Consider the following 6,129-nt stretch of genomic DNA (forward strand, 5'->3'; position numbering starts at 1 on the left):
GATATCTCGTTGATCATCGTTGGACAAATTGTGAATATGTTTTGTAGTGTTTTTGGACTTGTAACACATCTTCGCTGCCCAGACAGCCAAAAGGACAAATGCAAGACACCATAAGGAGAAACCAAGCAGGCCAGCCAGCTCTTTAAATGTATGCAGTGTTGACCCATGGCAACAGGATTTGAAGTTGTTTTCCTCAAAGAGTTGTTGATGGATTTTGTCTACAACCTCACTGACTAATTCAGGCGTGACGTCAAGCGTAGGGACATCCTTGAGTGCCGATCTGATCTTAAGCAACATCAAATTCCGACTCTCTTCTGTAGGAGTGACCGCTGGAATGATCGGGATGTTGAAAACGGTATCCAGTAGTTCGGGAGTTGTGATTGTTGTTATTAGTCCACTGTGTTGAAGACAATATGATGGATCGGGCAACATGACCAGTCTATTCTTCGGTTGAACCAGTTTTCCATTGTGGGGGGCGGGGGATGTACTAGGCAACTTTTACTGGCTGGTACACGGTTTGAAAAATTTCTGCTTCCACTGTACGTTATGTTATAAAGAAATTGTTGATCGTCTGCCGCGTTGAGGAGGTACATGGAGTTCCCATGGTAGATTGCTGTCGGTAAAATTGGCAATTCGGTTACTTCTCGTGTGCAATTCTTCAAAGCAGCTACCTCGTGTATAGGAGTGAAGTCAAGCGGAGTTGATCTTGCGCGCTCACCAACGTTACTGGCTTGGTGCAAAGTATCAGCAATTGTGTCCCCAAAAAGACAGATATTCCTCACTGTTCATTTCGGTATAGCTTTCTCGCCTTGATACGATCCAGTAGTTCCTTTCTAATTTTAGAGTTGCGGCCGTCGTTGTGTTCTTGATTGGTTGTGGCAGAGGAATTGCTCTGTAGGCATCGTGATTTGGTTCACCACTGTATACTGGCACCTCCATTTTGATTAACAGTCTGTGTGGATTGGGAAATACATTTCGCACTAAGGGCAGGCTCTAAGGTAAACTTGAGTGGTCGTATGGTATAAAATACTTTTTATCTCCCAGCTTCAGAATTGTAATTATTTTCCGTAAATCCTCGTAGGGTACTAGTGCGGCTGACAGTATTCCCTCTTTACTAAATCTTCTACTCATTTCTGCATTAAAAAGATTTAATGTTTCTGCGGTGTGACCAAAACAATCGCAAGTAATTATATCGTCATCAGAAATCGAATCAGAGAGAAGATGACAAAGAACGCAGTCTAATTTGAAGAAAAATTAGACCAAGTTTAACTTTATAAAAAGATCACGAAACAAGAAGACAATGCAAATTTTACATCCGAGCAGTCGAGTTCAAACCCTCGAGAACTTGGGAAGTAAAGCTTTTAATAAGAAGCTTACATATTTTCCTCTATGAAGTCGAAAAGCTTCTATGAGGTCTATGAGTTTGCCAAAAAAGGTGAGCTCAAAAACCGAAAAAAAGGAACAATGTAGGTGTTTTTTTCTATATTCCGAAAAAGTTAGATAAAAAGCAGATAGAGAAAAAAATCTCATCCTAAAAAATATTTAAATGAAGTAAAAAGGTTATTTTAAAACAAAAACATAATTAGAATGCAGCTGAAACAGCTAATGCGCCCCACCTATTGATGTGTCGTTGTTGCATTAAGTTGTGCCCAAAACCAGGCCAGGGAAAAGTTGAGTCCATGGTATATGAGGTCTTTGCATTTCACTATGCAAAAATTCTCTCTTGTTTCTACTATAAAAAAGTGCTAGAGTCTTGAAACAAAAAGAAATGAAGTTGCAGCAAAAAAGTTTTGTTTTGCAGTTCCAGAAGAAGTCCCTCAATATTTTTTGTGTTGGTTAAACCAATAATTTTTTATTGATAGGATCTTGATAAGATAAGGTCTTACCAAGGTCTAATCAAGATTCAACCTGAATTGTTTGTATTTCAAGTTCTTGTGGAAGATGCTTCAAGTTTTGCAAGAGATGTCGCGTGCATGTCTTATCGAGCTGTATCAAGTTACGGTTCACTGGGTTGGGTATTGTTATTTCTATAATTCATTTCGAGAAAGAACTTGTTTGTCCAAAAAAAAACACCCGAAATATTAAAAGCTTGCTGACCGGATTCAAAAATAATACATGTTCAAAACTGAAACAGTTTTCAAATCACTTCAGAACGATAAATTTTCATCTTTTCACTGATGCTACGGAGCTGAAATGATGAAATGATGTGCTTGCAAAATTGTTAAATTTTTCAAACCGTATTAGAATTTCACAACATTCAAGGTCTCAGTAATTTCTTCCTTTTGAGAGAATTCTCATTAAAGAATGATTTCTCTGTTTCTCTCTAAAGTAATATTAACGTCATTTTGCTCCCTCTTTTCTGACATTTATAGCATTTGTGTACTTTCTTCGTTCCGTTCACCCTAGTTATACTAGTTATAACATCCTAGTTATAACATCATTAATCATAACAACATTTATAACCATTAGTACCAACCAGAACCTTCAAAAATGCGATGCTGTTTCTTATTTTATGCCTGAATGGTTTTCCCCACCCCTATCCTTGTAAAAATATTTCCTAATTAACAAAGAAATCTCATTAACGTTTTCCCCCTGTTTTCGGTTCACTCAACTTTTTTCCGCAATTATTTCACTTCAGTACAATACGAGAAAGGTCTTAAAAACGTGTATTTAGAGTGTTAAAAACGGGCCGCAGGTTCTAATTAGAGATAGTAGTTCGATTATGAAACAAAATTGAATTACCGTAATAAGAAGTCCTAAATTATTTAGGTTAAATCTTATTTTTCGATAATAATCCCTCATTTGTTAAGCTGTGTTGTTTGTGAAATACCCGCAACAGACCAATTAAAAATTGTCCCCATAAAATATTTGGTACTATAAAAGTGCCTGAATACTTTTTTAAATATCAGAATCACTGTTTATTATTATTACATTATAATCTTTTTTCTCCATCAATTTTGATTTGCTGCAAAAAATTGAAAGAAAATAATTCGAGAGATTTTTGAAATTGTTCCAATATAAACTCCATCATTTAACGACTACTTTACATCAAAAAAAAATTCAGGCAAAACAACAAAACAACAAAATTATCGGCTCGGCCTTTTCTTTTTTATTTCGTACAGACTTCTTTTTATTCTATTCCGTATTTGTTACATATTTAACCAAATAGCAAAAATTGGTAGACTCAACAATGTGAATAATTTTCATGAGCTACTTTTTTGTTATTGCGACTTAATTGTGGCACAAATGGTTTTGTAACATAATGTACAAGTCATTTTCTGGGACAACTGAGCAAAAAACAAGTCAATTATTTTACATAACAGTTTTTACAGCAGAAGTTTTCAGCCATTTTTGATTTCCGTTTATCCCGGGGTGATACATTGGAACTCCCACTGAAAAACATCAATTAAAAACAGCCACAAATTCTTGTCGCAATTTCCTCCCCCGCCTCCTCCTTCACATTGTGTAATTTTTGTCCAATTTTCTAACTGACAACACTGATTTCTTTCAAAATACGCAAAAATGGCAGTTTAACAAAAACTCTTGCTTTTGATTCGAGTATTTCAAAAGCTTTTCTTAAGTATTCCTTACGCTGAATTACAATTAAATTGACAGCCCAACAAAAATTACTTTACTGCTAGAGTGAGGAAAAACAAAATAATTTACCATCAATTTGTTAAAAATTTGATGAACAGTTCGAATTAATTGTACAATTATTTGTCAAAAATTGTTACCATTGGAAAGTTCGATCACGTTCATTTTGTTCAATGCGTGATTTATAAATCAATCGCATGAAGGGAAACTGAAATATTAAACGCCCTATTCAAATAAATAATAAAACAAGAGTGAAAAGATTTTATTTCACTTTTTATTTTACGACAAACATCTGAAATTGTTTCCTGGTCACAATTTTGATCTTGGATTTCTAAATCGTTACAAAGCGCTGTGTTCCAAATCAAAGAACAATTCCACAGAAATTTAAAACTACAATTGTGGTTGCCGAATTATGTAGGTCAATTCGGTATTAAATTCAGCGTTTCAAAGGTATGTTTCATAATTTTATTATCAATTAACATTTACACTTTTATGTTAAGAATCAATGCTTTTTAGTTTAACTTTAGTAATATTTATAGACCTTCTTATTTCTTTCTTCAATAGAAGATGGACGATATGCCCAAAATATATTTGTTCATTCATTCATTCAGTTTCGTTTGATCGAAATATATGACCCCTAAAGGTACGAGGGGTATCATTAAAAAAAACAAAGGCTAGAGAGTTAAATTTTTATGACAAATTTTAAATTTCAACTGCTTATATAAATCAAGATATTTTAAACGTAATATTAGCTAAATTTGCACTATTATTGCTCAAAGTAGGCAAAATTGGCCTTTCCTGTCCGGTATGAAAAACTTATCAGATCTAGCAATCAGTTATGAAAATGGACTGCTCCCACTCTCAATATTATTTGAACTGAAATACAACACCGAGTTTGAAATTGCTTGCCTAATGCCCAATTTTTCGAGATTTACCCGATTTTGTTACTACGACCACGATCATGAACAAGCTAAAGATGATTAACAATTTTTTCACCGGTATTGCTAATTGTATTTTATGGGTACCATCCTGTGAATTTAAGTTAACCAGTTTTTGATTTCACTTTTCCCTTACCTTTCATTCGTTCGACACTGAATATTTCCAAAATTATACTTCAATTTCAAATCAAAATTAAATAATTGTAAAAATTTCCACTTGTTTAATAGCCGCGAAGCGATAGCTGCGGCTATTATTGGCCTTCTCTTGGTTTTTTTATACTTATTTCGTTGTCAAGATTTTTGTTACGACCATATGACGTCACAAACACAGCAAATCTGCTTTTTGTTCATTCGTTTATGCAATTTCAACTGAATTGCGTGAGTGACGTCTTTTTTCACTCTTAGTGGAGCTAGTTGTTTTTGTTCATTCGCTTGATTAAATTTTTGGTCACACTTGACTTACCTCACTCCTAAAAATGACTTCCTCACTCTGAATGACTTTTCTTTACTTTAATTCAAAGGTCAAATGAGATAAGGTCAAATGAGTGCTTGTCACTCTAATTGAAGGTTATTTAAGACCAGCTTATAGAAACAGCAAAAAGTTATACAGATTCTTAAGCAACATTTAATATCTCAGCACTTAATGAAACAAAAAGGTTTTTTTTGGTTTGTCGTTTTAACCTTCTTTTTGAGACGACAGATCCATCACGCTATTGCGGCTTTATTCTGGCAATTTGCCAGCTGTGTTTTAATAATTGTTATAAATTTAACGACTGAGAGAATTTTATTACTTTTTTGATTGGTTATAGTTAGTATCAGCATAAAACTTTCGTTGTCTCACTTTTTTCGTTCGAATGGTTTTCTGTAAGTTATTCATCAGCTATACCAGATTGAAAATCATAGAGCAGTAAACCTATCTTCACATGCCCAAAACAGGTTCAGTGTTAAAACATTCGTTATTTTAACCAATTCTGGGCTGATTTTCTGGTTTCGCACGCTGGTGTGTTAAAACAAATTGTTTTTCACGAAATTTTTCTCTATTATATTCTATTTTTTTCAAGGGCGTACTGATTTTCTATTGCTTTGATTCTTCCTTGCGAGGCTAATTTGTTAGCGTTTTAAAAACAAAAACAAAAATGCATTATTTCCAACAATGTTATGTCACCCAAAAACTTCTACTCTTATTATACTTTTTGCTACTAATTTTTTTTAATTAAGTTTTATTTATTCTTTAGGCATATTCAGAAAAATAAAGCTTTCTCTTTATTTGATAAGATCTGATTGAAGATCAACATAGTACAAGTTGCTTTAATCCATCAATTTAAAGGTTATTTTATGATATTTTCTCTAATTTTCAATGATAAATTCATTAATTGTTTAAGAGCTCATATTTAAAATTTGTTGTTTAAAATACATTATTAGTGACCAAAATTTTGATTTGTATGTAATTAAATGCATTTTTCTGAAGTTTTCACTCTATGATTTTTTTATTCAATCTAAATTTTTAAAACCAGACTAAAAACCAAGTGCACACATAATGAAAATTGATTTTCAGATAAGAAAATTTGAAGAGTGCAGGGAAATGAAAAGTACTTTT

At 33.3% G+C, this 6,129-nt stretch overlaps 1 protein-coding gene across 2 annotated transcripts in view; it reads left to right on the forward strand.

The window, feature by feature from the left end:
• Positions 1-2,663: 2,663 nt before the first annotated feature.
• Positions 2,664-6,129, forward strand: part of LOC142354642 (neuropeptides capa receptor-like) — a 171,330-nt gene continuing 167,864 nt past the window's right edge. For both annotated transcript variants that reach the window (XM_075406981.1, XM_075406982.1), the window contains exon 1: positions 2,664-4,044. The gene's annotated coding sequence lies outside the window, so the exon portion shown is untranslated. The remainder of the gene's footprint in view (positions 4,045-6,129) is intronic.

The sequence above is a fragment of the Convolutriloba macropyga genome, chromosome 15, assembly GCF_964194025.1.
Source record: "Convolutriloba macropyga chromosome 15, txConMacr16.3, whole genome shotgun sequence".
In the NCBI taxonomy this organism is placed as follows: domain Eukaryota; kingdom Metazoa; phylum Xenacoelomorpha; order Acoela; family Convolutidae; genus Convolutriloba; species Convolutriloba macropyga.